Here is a 16,996-nt window from a genome sequence, read left to right as displayed (position 1 = left end):
CTTCATCGAAAAACTATTTTCAAATGAAGTCCTAATTCGTGTCAAGAAATTTATTTCCAATTACCAATGTGCCAAGCACATAAGGTTTTTAGAAATATTATTACGCTCCCACTTACTTTCTTGAATTACAAGCATCTTCGTTACCCATTGATGAAGTCAACACCCCTTTGACCATTTCATCAAAACACGAAGATTCCAACTCCATTTTGCTCTCTTCCGTCCATTGCTGGAACTCTGAAGTTTGCATACCTACTAGCATCCTCTGGATCGACAAATTACTTTGGACTGTATCATATACAAGTCCTAGCTTTCATTTCCATCAGATGGAAATCCTTTTATCATCCATGTTTCATATCTCATGATTGAAATATGTATTAATTGCTAGTTCAACCCGAACCGACTTTAAGCATCGCTACGATGAAAACAATCTCATCGTAGTCAACTCTTGAACTTGTTATTTCAACAAGTCGAGCTTTATGGATAATTTTTTTTATCCGTATCAGTTTTAAGTTCCATAAATATTCGTTAGACTCTAAGTATTCCGAAAGGTGTATCAAGGTTTAAATCTTGAATCACTTATATGGAAACTAACTCGGGTTGTATTGGCATTTAGCCAATTCCGGAGTCAGGGCCCATCAACGCTTCCTTGTGTATCGTAGGTATAATGTTGTCTAACAACAATATCTCATTTGTGCACCTGAGAGGTTTGCACGAGCCTTGCCTACGTGGTTCAGCTGCAAGTTCGACCGAAGTTCATACATTTTATTGTAGAGACTTCCGTATCAGTCGCAGTAGGAAACTCTGGAATTACTTCCAAGGTCTCTTTCCTTTGATCTGATGACGTAGATACTGTTTATCTCGTCGAGTTGCACTATTCTCCCACTCACCTTTTTGAAAGAACCATTCTCTTTAAAAGCACACCGTTTCGCGGCAAAACTATTTGCCTCGGTATAGTGAGGGAGGAATACCCAACATTTTGGTATAACCTACAAAGTAGCACTTGTCTGATTTGGAATAGGTTTGTAACCTTTTACACAAGCCCCATATTCCAAATGTTAAGAAAAGATATAACATGGTTGGGCGTACCATACCATGGCTTCATTTCAACAGACCCGATGTAGCTCTTTTCAGTGTAAAAGCCGCAGTCTCTAAAGCATCACTTTAAAAGGGATAATGGCAAATTTATTTATGTCATCTTTGACCTTACCATGTCATAAATGGTTTGATTACATCTCCACGGACTTTCCACTTGCAGTGGTGTTCCGGGAGGTGCAAGTTATGAAACCCCTTTCACAACTCATCAGACATTCGCTAAACATGTAACTCAAATATTCCTTTGTGCAATCAAATTGCAGAAACATAATTTTCTTGTTACAATAACTTCTACTTCATTTTTGAGAACCTTTCGAATGATTTCAAAAGATCCAGACTTACGTCTCATCAAGTAAATATCCATATATCTACTTGAGTCATTTCTGAAGATAAATAAATCCACCACTAACAACACTTATCGGACTACACACATCAAATGTATGATCACTAATAAGTTTGTTGTTCGTTCCTTATGGCATGCGAACGGTATTTTAGTCACTTCACTTTTCGGAGGAAAGTTGCAAGTGTCAGATGATTCAAAATCAAAAAGACTTCAAAATCCATCATAATGGAATTTTCCATGCGGGTTTCTCCAATGTGACCAAATGTAGTGCCACACTTGTGTGGTATTCTTTTAGTCTTGCGACATTCAGCGTCAGTGTTATGGATGTATCATATTACCATCAATATTCATAACATACGTCCCATCGATGATGGAAGTATGGCCCTTATGTTATTCATAATACTTAACAACAATTGTCGTTTTTATGAACAACTCTTTTTCAACAAACATTGTGCAATGGGCTAGAGTGTATGAAACTCTAAAATGAATTATGAAAGTAAACCCAGAGGTATTGTATTATTATCAATATTCATAACATACATCTCATTCACAATGAAAGTATGGCCCTTGTGTTATTCATAACATCGAACATAAAAAGTTCTCTTATGAACAACCTTCTTGCAAGATACCTTATGCAATGGGATAGAGTTTGTAAAACTCTAAAGGAATTATGAAAATAAATACAGACGGCAGTACACCGATGGAAGGTATAGTAACATTTACTATGTTCCCTGTGTATACCTTAACCTCATTTCTAGCTAGTCTTTCAGGCCATAGTAGTTCTTACATCGAGTTGCAACAGAATGCAATCGAGCGGGCATTTTTGTGATGAACTCACAATACCCAAGAATTAGTGATTAACATGTTTAACCATAATTCGCAAGAACTATATCTTTGACCAGCCTTCTATACATCAAAAACTTGTATGACATTCATACATGAGCTGGATATTCCAGTCTTCTTTCATTTTGCCTTTATACTTCTAACAGTTTAACTTTTAGTATTTCTCCTACTCTCAGAAGAAGCACCCAACTTAAGAGTGGCATTAGCCCCGGACTTCCTAGGCGTGTAAGTCATACTAACACCCTTTGGACACTTCCTTTCTCTTTAAGTTGTTGTTTTATTCACCTTTCATTATATGACAGGCGTTCTTCTGGATCCCTTTCCCAACAGTCAAATGCATAGTAAACACTTTTACTAATACTTGCAAACAAACATTGCTTTGTTTGTATCTGAAAATAATTTTCAGTTCCATGAATATCATATAACTATCCCAACTTTTGAAGTTTGGGTTTCATGGAAGCATACATATTCCATTTGACCGTAACAGAATTCTAGCTTTTAGATCGAAGGACGAGAGTCACATGATCCATAGCATTAGCGGGAGGATACGGAAAGCATGCGATAGGACAAAGTCCTTCTCGGCACTTTTGAGGACAATCCTCATATTATTTTACCAATCGTAAAGTTTTAACCAGATATTTAACTGCTATTCAATTTTAATAGGGAAGGTGGAAATGCGAGCCATTATTCTACAACTATTATGCAAACCACACTTAGACAGTGTTCAAAATTAATTGCATTGAGAATTAAACATGTTAATTCAACAGTGCGCTCCCACTCAAATCAATATCTCTCAAAATTGATTGTGAGTGATACAAGACCCACATTTCAATTGTTCGCCATTGGTGTAACACCACTGATGACGAAAAATCTCAACCGGTAGGCCAACTTGCCAATCACATCTCTATGTGACTCTTGTTCATCTTTTGATGCGTGTGTTCCGAGATCATGACGGTCATGCCTGAACGTCAAGACAACCAAGTGATCTCGCTGCGAGGTCTCAACTCACCCGCCTCACACTTCTCTAATCGTTCGTACCCGTGTGACACGGCGCACCCCGAAAAGATAGGTGCCGTGACGGTGCTACACTTGGGAGAACACTAACTACTTGGTATTTTTGTGAGAGATCACCCTAATAAAAAGCGACTACCGCGCAATCAAGAAGGGTGCATCATAAGGGATAAACATCTCAGGCAATTCATAATAGCATGATATGGTATAGCCCTTTCTGACGGAGAAGTATTTCATTTCTTCGTCTTCGGCATTCGCGTCGGTGTTCACCTTCGCGAAGATTGCCACCACCTTGTCGATGCACCAGATAATATTGCTATCTCCATAGCGTATAAAATTAATGCATTACTTAAGGTTGACACGCAGGTGATTAAAGTGCAATCATATGGCTCCAGCCATCATGCCGAATCATGACACGCAGGTCATGTTAATCAAATTACATCATATAGTCATCTCATACATAATCGAATTAGTATGAGCACTGCTATACCACATCACATGCACATCCTGCAAAACCAAGTTAGACGCCTCTAATCGGTTTATGCAAAATTTATTTTACGTGGCTTCTAAGGTTTTGACTTAAACCGCAGCGACCAACGTTCATCATCAAGTATGATAGTTCATGTCGCTAGATTAACTTTACAGGGTGTATGAAGCACGAGACAATAAAATCTCGAACCCCATACTAAACTTCGTCATACGCATGACCCCCGTGCAGATCATATCTGCATTGCCCTGTCATCTGCGAATTTCATCTTTCTTTTGACTACGGCGGAACCCAAAGAACTGATAGCACTTCCATGATCAATCAGGATCACGGATTGCCAGAACTTTGTCAAATTCCACCATGCTATCTCGAGATTGAGCAAACGCAAATTCTAGGGAAGCAACAAGAACATCGGGTAACATATTTCATCTGTCACCCGCATAAATAATTTTCAGCAATAGATCTCATCTACTACCTAATTATATTATGCAATACCCATACATCTCTATGTATTCTAGATCGCAACCTGCATCTACGCATAGCACGGCTCATGATGCCACTGATGAGTAACGCAGCAGAAAACAAAAAATTTCTGACCTACGCACCAGCCCAGGACCACTATGGAGACTGCATACATGGTTTGATCTTTTTGTTACCGACTCGTAGCGCAGCGGGAAGTAGAGTCGATGACGATCGGCGGTGCAGATCCCCGCAGCTAGGATTTACAACCTCCCAACCGCGAGGATGTATACCCTCATCTGCTCCTCAGACAACCCTCTGGGAGGCGGTCGAACACCCCCCCCCCCCGGACGGTGTCGCGCACAGCCCTTCGGGAGGACCTTCGAAACTCGAACGGTCACTCGGACAGCCCTTCGGGAGGACCTTCGAAACTCGGACGGTCACACGGACAGCCCTGCGGGAGGCACTCACGAACTAAGACCGAAACTACGATCTCTCTACAGAGTTGCACACATACGGTGTCATCTATCCGGCAGGGCTTCGCCGTCCAGAACTAGTTCCTGCCGGAACCCAGACAGCCTTACGGCTCTACGAAACTCTTTTCGTGGGAGGGAGAGAAGAAGCCAGATAATGCATGGCATGTGTATGAGAGCAAAGGATGAGTGTGGAGGGCTGCCCCTCCACCTCTATTTATAGGAAATCCCAAGGGGGTAGGGTAGTTTCACAAAAAACCCAAAATGCACATGAATGAAGTCCTTCCACAAGGACCTAGGAGTGAAACCAATGAACAAGAGGGTCCCCAAGGGGGGATACCCCATGTGGCCAGCCACACCCCCATGAGGGGCCCAAACAATGGCTCCTATCCATCCATGTCATCGCCAAGATCTTTTGGAGGAAAGCCCCAAAAGGTGGCTTTCCATAAAGTAACCATAAAGCTGATTTTCACTATTCACGACAACATTTTTCAGCGTCTGATCGAATTGAATATATTTATGTGGGCTAAGAACATTTCCAGTACCCATTAAAATGATTTTCAACGCGTTCCAAAACAATTCCGGTTTTAGTGATTTTCATCTGCGAAACACATCTGAAGTGGCTCCGGCAGCTCCGGAACATTTCCGGTTTTTATCTCAGAAAATTCCAAAAAGCTTCCAGAATGATTCTGGCATCCTCCAAGAATTATCAGGCATGTGCCGAAACCAATTTGACTTAATGGTGTATCCCGAAACAACTTTTCGGTATCATCGAAACTTATCCGATGACCTCTCTCTGCGGTACGATTCCGCTGTCCGAAACTTTTCGGTGTCCGAAACTTTTTCGGTGATTTTCTCTCAATCCCTGTCTAGTATTCAGCAGATAGATGACCCTTAAGCGTGTGACCCTATAGGTTCGGTGAAGTATAGACATGACCCGGAACCCCTTCCGATCAATGATCAACATCGGAGCCGTGGACACCCATATTGACCCCTATACCCACACGAATAAATATTCGAGTGAACCTCCAGTTGCCGTGTGCTATTCCTGTTGCTTCGCGATATGTTACAAATACCTGAGGTGAGACATGTTGGCATTCCCGTGGATCAACAACTTGTCCACTATGCTAGTTACCTCGTTACCGGTTTTGTTCTCTTTTCTCGTTTCGTGTTCCGGCATCCCCGTGATCAAATCACAAAGTGTCTGGCCAGACGATGATGGACACCGTAACACCGAGAGGGCCCGAGTATATCTCTCCATTGTCGGAGGAGCAAATCCCAATCTCGAGCTATCAAGTCACTTAACATACTTTCCCATGAACCCGTAATCCGCCGTAATAGCCATCCAGTTATGGATGACGTTTAACAAACCCCAAAGTTCATGAAGCAAGCAAGAAGAAACTCGATACTCTCATGGTCTAAGGAATTATGCAAACATTAACTATCTCTGTGTTATAAACCATTAACTTGTGACGAATGTATCTCATAGCATAACATCAATTCGGGTCGATTCAACACAAAAGTCCTTCCTGACATTGTGCCCTCAAAATTGCTTGGCATAGACATGCCCATGATTGGGAAAACATAATCATCATGCAACACTTGAGCTAGTCTTAGAGGCCCGACTAGGAATACATTTTACCGTTTATTATTCCACACGTGCATATGGGTTTTCCCCAGAGCCTTTATGGATATACGGGCTCGGGAACCACAGCAGTTATAGCATGGAACATAGACATAATTATGAACAGGGAGATAATCAATAACATTTATTATTGCCTCTAGGGCATATCTCCTACACTGCCTCCGACGCCGTCCCGTGCCGCCCAGACGCCGTCCCGCGCCGCCCAGACGCCGTCGCCGCCCCGCGCCCCCTGCCTCCTCGTCGCCCGTCGCCGCGCCCCTCACCTCCGCCCCCTGCCTCATCCTCGCCCGTCGCCGCGCCCCTCACCGTCGCGGTCGCCGCCCCCTGCCTCCTCGTCGCCCGTGGCCGCGCCCCTCACCGTCGCCCCCGTGCCATGCCTCCTCGTCGATCACCGCCCCCTTAGTGAGCTCATATGAATTTTCCTAATTTAGATGTGTAGTTTAGATGTGTAGTTAATTGAGTTGTTGTAATTTGTTCATAAATGAATATGCAAAAGTTAGAATTTTTTTCTGTTCATAGATTATTTTGTGATATTATTGTTGAATATGCAAATGTTTGTGTGTTCATATATATGCAAAGAATATGTCAATTTTTTTCATAGAATTTTTATAATTTTTTTCTGATGTAATTTTGTTCATAGAATTTTTATCTTGTTCATAGAATTTTTATGATTTTTTTCTGTTGTAATTTTGTTCATAGAATAAGAAGAGAAAGTGTTTAATAGAATTAGTTAGAAAAATAATAGAACTAGTTAAACTAGTTTATTTTTAGTAAGTACTACTTTATTCTATTTATAGTAAGTGCTTAGTAGTTGAACTAGTTGATTTAATAAAACTAGTTTATTTTACTATAGAAGTAGTTTATTTTTAGCAAGAAAATTAATAGAACTAGTTTATTTTTTTAGTTAAAGCAATTATTCCCGCATCGACGTCGACGATGCCAATCCCGCATCCTCGTCGTCGACTCAGCGGAGGAGGCCGGCTTGATCAGAGGGGCCATGTCCGGGACTAGGCTCCGCCGGGCTGGTTTTGGGAGGTGCTATCTTCCGGGGGGCGTAGGTTGGTGAGGAGCCAGCCCGTCATTGACCCGATCCTTGTTTGGTGGCGGTCGCGTGGGCCAGTGATGGTGCCGAGGCTTCCGGACACCGCGGAGGTGGTACGTCACCGTGTCAGCGAGGAGGACGAGCACGTCCGTCGCTACATGGTTGCATTGGAGTGCAGGTTCGACAATACGTGGCAGGTTCTTCAGGGATCTCACTGGAGCTATGATCCTGTGATGGTTCCTTCTCTTTGGGTATCCACCGCCCGCGCCGATACCCGTCGGGCGCTACGGTTCTAGCTATACTAGCGATGCTATATGTATGATAGTATTCGAGGTGTAATAGTGATAATATTCGACGATGTACGGACGCATGGAGATGATGTAGTTTTGCTTATAATTGAATGCATCCTAATTTGAATACTTTATTTTGTGATTTGATTTTGCTTATTGAATGCTCAAATTGGAAAACTACTCCTACTTTGAATGCTAAAATTGGAGAGCACTATGCAAGGCGTATGCATATGATTAGTTGATAGCTTATAGGGTTTTTGTTTTCGCAGAAATCTAGGAGCCCCCCTCCATCATCCCCGCCGTCGTCCCCGTCACCGACCCCCTCCGACCTCAAGGTGAGACCAGCCACGAACCGGTTTTAGAAAGATAATTAAACGATATTTCGGGTTGACTTTAAGTCTATTGAGTCTCCACCATATATGAGAGGACGAAGAATCCCGACTGTTGTCGTGGGGGTAGCTTCTCCTTCGTTTCCGTGTGCTAGACAATTTGGTGTAATGCACTCGGGAACGAAAGGAAGGAGCTACCATCACCGACGGTCGCAAATGTCTGAGAGAAATCAGTGAGGGAGAGTTCCACCATATATATATGAGAGGACGAAGAATCCCGGCTGTTGTCGTGGGGGTCGCTTCTCCTTCATTCCAGTGTGCTAGACATTTTGGTGTAATGCACTCGGGGATGAAAGAAGGAGCGACCATCACCAACGGTCGAATGTATACACCACGTGAGCTGAGAGTTTTTAAGAAAAGACTCGACAAACCGATAGTCAACCCGTGATGAATAATAATGATCTAACTTAGGTTCTTTAGTACATATATTTAATAGTAGATGTTTAATATTTGAATTATGAACATAGGAAATGTCGTACTCGGACGACGAAAGTCTCCCGTGGGAGTGCGACTGGTGCCACGACGACCGAGGTCTGTGCGACAGGCCTCACCTGGACGAAGATCGGCGCTTCAGTATTAAGCTGGAGGAGACCTTCGATGTTGAAACGGTACGCAACGACGACAAGTGTTATTTTTTCGTAATTAAGCACGACTTCAACTATTTCAACGTGTACTTTTCATCTTTTACAATTCGACTAGCTTATCCCATGCCATGCAAGACGCTACGTCTTGGAGAGGATGGGTTTTGAAGACCATGAAAGTATGGAAACAAAGAAAATTCACCTAAGGACCCATCATGATATAGATTTTGAAGTAAATCTGTATAATTCTGAGAGCGTAACCCATTTTGGTTGCAAAAATTGGGAAGCATTTTGCAAGATGTATGGTTTTGATGAGGGTATGCTTGTCACCATGGATCTTGGTGATCCTGACATCGAGCAAGACAATATGGACATTTGGGTCCTTGTTGATACGCCTCCAATTCTACCGCTATGTGAGTTTCTCAAACATAGTTATTAGCTAATTTATATTGTTCATTTCAAAATAGTTGACAGCTTATTTTCATTGACAGCTTATTTTGATTGTTCAAACAATGTGCGGAACATGGTAGACAGAACCTACTACACCGATGGCTCTGAGTTAACTTATAAGGAGAAAACTCATCTGGTCGGATTTTGTACTGATCTTGAGAATTACAATATCTATTGTAAAACTCCTCCACATTATGGTCAATACGTGCCACTAGTGCACGTGTTGAACTACGGTAACTACTATGGAGATACCCTGGTAAGATTTCTTACTATTACGACATCCGTGCATCTTTTGCATACTTCTAAAACTAGTACATCATTGCTAACTATGAAGTTATTACTATGTTTTTCAACAGATAATCCCAGAGGATTGTGTGCCTCATTTGATGTATCAGAATGGTAGCCTTGATGTTTTGAACATACAACCAGGTCATCCTACGAATCTCAACTGTCCATACCGGATTTCTAAAAGAAGTGGAGACATGAAAATCAAAGAATGGAAAAAATGTATGGACAGTCGCAAGGAGGTTCTTGGAAGCAAAAGGAAGTGAAGCGCAAAAATTGGAGACAGGATGATCTCCATTCTCCATAATGGAGAGTCGGGGTCTATATTGTTTTATGCTATTTTACCTTAAAGAGGGTATTTAGGTCCTACCTAATACTGATGATCATGTGCTAAGAACAATTAAGTAGGGTTGGTTCGATGACTATGAGGATGATGATCGTATGACTTGTTATTAATAACGAGTAGAAGTTGTATGATGATGATTAGTAGGACTTGTTATTGTGATGATGCATGATGCGGGCATGAAGAGTTATTATATATCAGTTATTATATATCTCTGTTAGCTAGCTTACACACCCTAAATTACCCCCTAAACCCTCCCCCTTTCAAAAAAACAAAAACCCCAGCCACTGAAATGCTGACGCGTGGATGCCTTTTGGTCCCGGTTGGTGTCACCAACCGGGACCAAAGGCCCTCCTGCCTGGGCTGGCCGCAGCGGCCACGTGGAGGCCCATCTGTCCCGGTTCGTGTAAGAACCGGGACTAAAGGGCTAGGGCATTAGTAACGACCCTTTAGTCCCGGTTCAACAACCGAGACAAAAGGCCCTTACCAACCGGGACAGATGACCCTTTTTCTACTAGTGTGTAGATGAAACATTTCACCTCCACAAAAAATTAGACCAACAAAAAAAGCTTGACATGGCAACATAAACTCATCAAATCCGAATAATCAGATCTGCGAGGACATAAAACTCTCTAAACTCATGGCACCGTCAAAAGAACAAGAAGAAGTTTATTCTCACAAAACTATGACAATCACTAGACGATGACAAAGAACATCGAGGTCTTAAAGATCTGAGGTTCCTTCACCTCTCAGCGCCAAGATAACAGCCGGAGGCGAGGGGACCTAAATATCTCAGATGGCAACGCCGGCGCACTAGTGCAGATGGGAAATCATTTGACATGGCAGCTCATGTCGGAATCAGGCCAATTAAAAAATTGCCCAACAAATTTTGACTAGGTCCAAGAGCAACGGCCATATAGCAACCGATGCAATTAAAATTTTGGCCCGTTAAACTATGGTCTGTCCAAGGCCCGCTAATTTACTACAAGCAATACACCCACCTCTCAACTCATTTCTTTTCTATTGGTCCATGGAAATTTTAAGCCAATATGCTTTGTTAGAAAAATATATGCTGATTTCATTAAATAAAATGAAAGTTACATAAACAAACCGGGAAATACACCTGTGCAGGAGCAAAAAGAACCCTAAAAATAAACATCTCCTGGAGAACACTAAGCTACTCTCAAGCTCCTCAAGCGCTGATGGCGCTCGCCATACGTGAACTACGGTTAATCCATGTGCCTTTCTGGGCATGGAGCCGGCTGTACCCGCCGAAGTCATCAGAGGGAGACACCATTTTCGCAACCATCTCGACTCGAACCATGCTCTTGAATGGCACTCTGTCTCCACCGATGAAGACTCCATGGAACCTGTATTACTTATGTGTTGAAAGCCCTAAGAACGGCTCAGAAAATCAGAAATGGAAGGGATGGGAAAATCAAAAACAACAGTGGGAGGGAGGCCTGGTAGGACATGCGGCTCACAACTTGCAAATCTATTTCCTAGATTCGAGCTATCACTGCCGCCCCTATTTCTTAGAGAGCATGAATGTTATGACGCGCGTCGTTGATGCCGACATCCTCGGCGTATCTGGAGAAAGCTAGCATGTATCGGTTCCTGGCATATTTGCATAGCCGAGCTGTCTGCTCAGCCGATGTCTCATGGTGGTGTGAGGTCGTGGTGGCGCATTGAGCCTAGACTGGTAGATCGTCCGAGGGTTATGTTTGGTGGCTCTTCTTGGGTCAGGAGCTCGACTTATCCCAACTTTGGGTGTCTGAGCTACCTATGTTGTGCGATGCATCATCACTGCTTTTCGTCCCCCCCCCCCCCCCCCCCCCGCAACCTCGGGAGCATGTTTTCCCTTACCGGCCAGCCGACCATCATGGCGGGGAGGCCGATCTCCTGCACTGGTGTGCAGGTCTTTAGCCCACGTGCATTTAGAGATCATGGTGTGGTCTGCAGTGACATCCAAGTCTTTCAGCGGGTTCCGACTTTTGCCTTCTTGGCCGCCTTCTGCGTCTTCTTCTTGTTCTTCCAATTCTCCTCATACTGGAGGATCTATTACTAGCGATCATCGACGGCCCGCATCCGTTGGAGCAGTCCCTTGTTATATTTGACTACCTTCTTGGCCAACCTGGCCAGCCTCTCACGACATTCATCATGTCGCGGGCTGCCAAGTGGTTCGTTTAGGGTGTCCTCGTCGAAGGGCCTGGACTCACTTTTCGGATCCTCGTTTTCGTCACGTGAACTGTCACTTGAACGACTGTTAGGGATGTTGTCGTTGTTCCGTTGGCACTATTCTTGCCCTTGATGTTGTTGTCGCCGCCGCCGTTGTTACTTGCATTTGGCGTGACGACCATGTAGATGTCGTAGGTTGAGGTCTCGTTCCACTTGCCCGAGGGAATCGTGGCTGGTGGTCGACAGTCCACAGACTCTTCGGCCTCCTCTTCCATGTCTTTGACCTCATCGGTGGCTCCTTCGAGGACGTCGGTAAGATCTTTGACGTTGGCAACAAAATGGATGGTGGGTGGGTCAAAAAATCAACTTCCCCCGGCAACTCCATGATTCGATTTGACATCGATATCGGGAGATGCGGATCTGGTGCCTGCAACTCCTGCAACCTGAGAAGACCAGCTCTCCACGGAGGTCCATGGTTTACTCCATGTTGATGAATCTTATGATCCGTCCTAGAGCAAAGGCCTCGATCCTGGCCGAGGTGGCTAGTCGAGTTGGGATGAAGCTGCCAAAGATAAACATCTTGCCCGACACGAAGATCGTGTCGTAACCGATCTGAGCGTTGATCTGAAATCCCATTGCGTCACAGCTTTCACCTAGTAGGACCTGCATGGGCCACACCAGTATGGAGCTAAACTTGGCAGATCCATTGGTGGGGTATCCTAAGCTAGGCTACTTGGCACGATGATAGCTGAGATGAGGTTTTACCCAGGTTCAGGCTCTCCAGAGAAGATAATACCCAATGTTCTGCTTCTGTTTTATTGCATAGGAATGTATCGAGACATTGTAAGTTGTCGATCTACGAACTTGGCCCCTCGGCTTATATAGCATATTTGTATGCAAAAGTTATGCCCATTTTAAGAAATTCCAGAGAGATTTTGCAAATAAAGTCGAAATTCATATTTGTTAATTTTCCCAACAACTAGACCACATATCACATGGGAAACTTATTTTATTTTATTTTTTTGACATCTCCATCATTTTCTTTTGTTTTTTCTAAAACTGAAAAGGCGATCCACAGGGAGGGTAGAGTTTGAAAATGAGGCCTCAAATCCCTTTAGTCGCGGTTGGGCAGACCAACCGGGACTAAAGGTCTAACCTTTAGTCCCGGTTGGTCTGGCCAACCGCGACTAAAGGTTCGGGCCATTAGTCGCGGTTGGCCAGACCAACCGGGACTAAAGGTCTAACCTTTAATCCCGGTTGGTCTGGCCAACCGCGACTAAAGGCCTTCGGGCCAGCCTGAGGACCTTTAGTCCCGGTTGGCCAGGCCAACCGCGACTAAAGCCCCTCCCGTCCGCCAGCTGTCGACCGAGCGCGCTGGACCCAGATAGTTGGTCGCGGGTCTCCTCCCGAACCGCGACTAAAAACCCCTTTGGTCGCGGTTCGATTATTTTGGGGACTAATGGGGGCGTATGGAAGCCTCTTTTTCTACTAGTGGATTAATTAGTTTGGAAGAGCGAAGAGAGAGAATGGCAGCACATGCATGCAAACCCTTTACCATCAGCCTAAAGCTGATTCTGATGGGATCTTGCGTACCATGTTGACATGTTTGGTAGCTGTGTATTCTTAAAGCAAAATGACTAGTTTTTTATATTGCCGCTAGATGCCAGAACCGCTCAATTTTATTTTTCAATTTGCCCTGAGCGTATGAGACGGGTTTGAGAGGTCCGGTTGAAGAAGCTCTTACATTAATAGGCTCCACTCGATCTAGGTGGAGACACAAACCTAACCAGAGAAGACAAAACGGGAATAAGGTCGAGGCGGAGAGCCAGAGCCCCAGCACCCGATCCGCCGTCCCGCCGCCGCAGGAAGGACGTGCGGCATGTGCATGGCCTTCCTTGGGAGGCGGAGTGGAGGGACTGGGCGGCGCTGCCCCGCGACGTCCTGTGGGTCATCCTGAGCCTTGTCCCGCAAGCCGACGTCCTCCGCGGTGCCGGCCGCGCGTGCGCCTCGTGGCGGCGGCTGGCCCTCGACGAGCCGCTGCTATGGCGGCATATCGACCTCGCCGCTGACGAGGACGCGGACCCAGACCCACCGTCGGGCTGGCAGGCGATGGCGCGTGCCGCCGTGCGGCGCAGCGCCGGCCGCTGCGAGTCCTTCCGCGGCCGCGTCAGCAGCACCTTCCTGCTCTTCCTCGCCCGCAAGTACGCACGCACGCGAGCCGATCGATCGTATGAACCTCTCCTAAACCCGAGATCCCGACTGATAATCCGCCATGTTTCTTATCAACAGGGCGCCATTGCTGCGGAGCCTCCACGTGACGTGCTGGTACGACATGGCGAGCAGGCACTTCATCCACGCGGTGGCGAAGAAGCTCCCTGATGGAGCGAGCCTCGTTGGCCGCTCTCGTCAAGCACTGGCCGCGCCTCCGGCTGCTCCACGCCGGCGGCTGTCACACCTGGAGCCCGATTGACAAGAGTTTCCGGGAGAGGCTCGAGTGTACGATGGAGGATCTCCGACTGCCATACGCAGCCCCCTGCCGCGTATCGGTCCCACCGGTGGTGCGCGGACGGGACGTTTGCGCGGATCAGTCGGGTGCTGAACTGCATGCATGAATATTTGCGTAAATAGCATAAAACTACCATTTTTCGTTCTATGGTTCCAAAAAACCATCACTTTTTTGTTTGTGACTGATAGCTACCATTTTTTTCGTCAGTTGTCTCAAAAAACCCAAATCGCCCGTTGCTAGCGTTTTAAACCGTTTTCTAACGGTCCGGGCCCGCCTGTCAGGCCACGTCAGCGCCGCGCGTGACGGCGAGGCCGTTAATGGCCGTTATTCGGACCGACCGGTGCGGTCGGACCGCACCCGCTCGCTCGCTGCCATTCTCTCTCTGTCGGCAGCATCTCTCTCTCGCTCCTCCTTCCCCCGTGCTCTCTGTCTCCCCCGACGATGGCGGCGGCGAAGAAAAAGGACGACGGCGAGCCTGGGCCGACAGCCAGCGGCGAGGGCGGTGCTCACTCCGAGGTCAACAAGTGGCTAGGCAGCGCAAGTTTCCCGGCCCAGCGCTCGTCTGGGCCACCGACGCAGGAGGTCCAAATGTCGCCGGCGTTCCGCGCGGCCAGGGCAGTGGCCAAATGCATCCACGCGGATCCAGAAGGCGGGCACCAGTGGGCCTCCTCACTTGGTGGCGTGGAGTAAGTTATGAATTGTTTTAATTATTTTTCTTAGTTTATTTATGAACTAGGGTTAGGATTTGTTTCTTATATTGTTAATGAATTAGTTCTTTGGTATATTATTATGTATACATTGTACTCAATATATGAATTAGGGTTTTAGGTTTGGATGATATGTTGTGCAAGTGAAACTGTTGCATACTTTTTAACTTGAAAATCTGAAGAAATCTGAATGTGTTGTTTCTTTTTTTGCATAGTTTGGATGATGAAGTATGGGAATTGAGGCTGCATTTTCAGGGTAGAGACAACATGGAAAGGTTGTTTTAATTAAAGGAAGTTTTCCTTTAATTACCTGTTTTTGTTAGCACTTATTGAACTTGAGGGCTATGGGTTGGATGCCTATCTGTCATATGTTAAGGATGAGGGTAAGGGGCTGGAGGGGATTGAGGTTTTGGACAGTGATGAGAAGGTGGAGGAGATGCTAGATTTGTTTGCTGAGAAGAAAATATTGAACATAACAGTGAGAGAGGCTAGTGACCCAAATCCAGCAGATGCAAACATGGACCACACCTTACTTGAAGAGCAGATTCCAATTAGTCAAGTTGGTGATCCCATTGTTTATAGTGTTTCCCAAGAAGGTGTCCTTTTCCCTGTCTCAAATTCTTCACAACCCCCACTTGTGCCTGTTGATCCATATTTTAACACACAACAGAGCTGTAATTTCAACAAGGGAAAAGAGGTAGTGGAAATTGAAGGCATTGAAGCAGAAGATCAAGATGAAGATGAGTTGGACAAATCCTCTTCAGATTTTGAGTTTTTCAGGGGTGATTACAGAGGGAAGAAAATTTCATACAAGTCTTGGGCTAGGGGAGAAGATGAAGGTGGTGAAGGAACAAGTCAGCAATACAGGGAAGAGGAAGAGATGGCTGAGCATTATTTTGGGGGTGCTTCTGAACCCTCAGAGTTTTGGCAGGAGCCAAATGGTTCTGAAGAAGATGATGAAGAAGAAGTTTCAGATCATGTGAAAACTGTGGCACAGAAGATACCTGTGAGGAAACAAGGCCCAACAAGCAGATCACACAGTGAGCCAGATCACAAAAAGTTTGAAGATTTCGTGCCAGAAGCTGATGAGTTCTGCTTTCCAGGTGATGAAGGCATTTCTGATGAAGAAGATGATGCACCTAGGTTGCCTTGTGGCAGCAAGAGAAAATTGAAGAAGAAGAAGAAGGAGAGAATATGGTATGATTCCTCTAGGCCTGATGCACATGAACAGTTTAGGATTCATTTGTGCTTTCAGAATGTGGTAGAGTTCAGAGAAGCATTGAGAAACTACCATGTTAGGACACTTAGGAACTTTGAGTACCATAGGAATGATCCAAGTAGGATCATAGCCTGGTGCTCAGATAGAAAGCATGGTTGTGAGTTTTATATTACTGCTTCTAAGATTGCCCATGAGTCAACCTTTAGCATCAAGAAGATGAATCTTGATCACACCTGTGGAGCAAGTGGAGAGAACACAAAGGTTACCATGAAGTGGGTTGCAAAGGCTGTTGAGGATACTGTAAGATCCAATCCTGGTGCAGGTGTTGAGACTATACTGAGTTATACAAAAAAGAAATTTGGAGTACATGTTCCAAAAAGTTTGGCCTACAGGGCAAGGAGGAAAGCAGTTGATGTTGTGCAAGGGGATCACAAGACACAATACTACAGGTTAAGAGACTATCTGCAGTGTGTTTTGGACACAAACCCTGGTAGTAGGTGTGTTGTGACAACAAAGGAATTTGAACTCCACCCAGCACCTACCCCAAGGTTTCATTACATGTTTTATTGTCTGTTTGCTTGTAAGGAGGGGTTCCTAAATGGTTGCAGGCCTTTCATAGGTAAATCTAGTCTGTATAGTGCTTAAATAGGGAT

Source organism: Triticum aestivum, chromosome 7D (assembly GCF_018294505.1).
Source record: "Triticum aestivum cultivar Chinese Spring chromosome 7D, IWGSC CS RefSeq v2.1, whole genome shotgun sequence".
NCBI lineage: Eukaryota > Viridiplantae > Streptophyta > Magnoliopsida > Poales > Poaceae > Triticum > Triticum aestivum.
The sequence above is the reverse complement of the archived record's forward strand: the minus strand, read 5'-3'. Positions refer to the sequence as shown.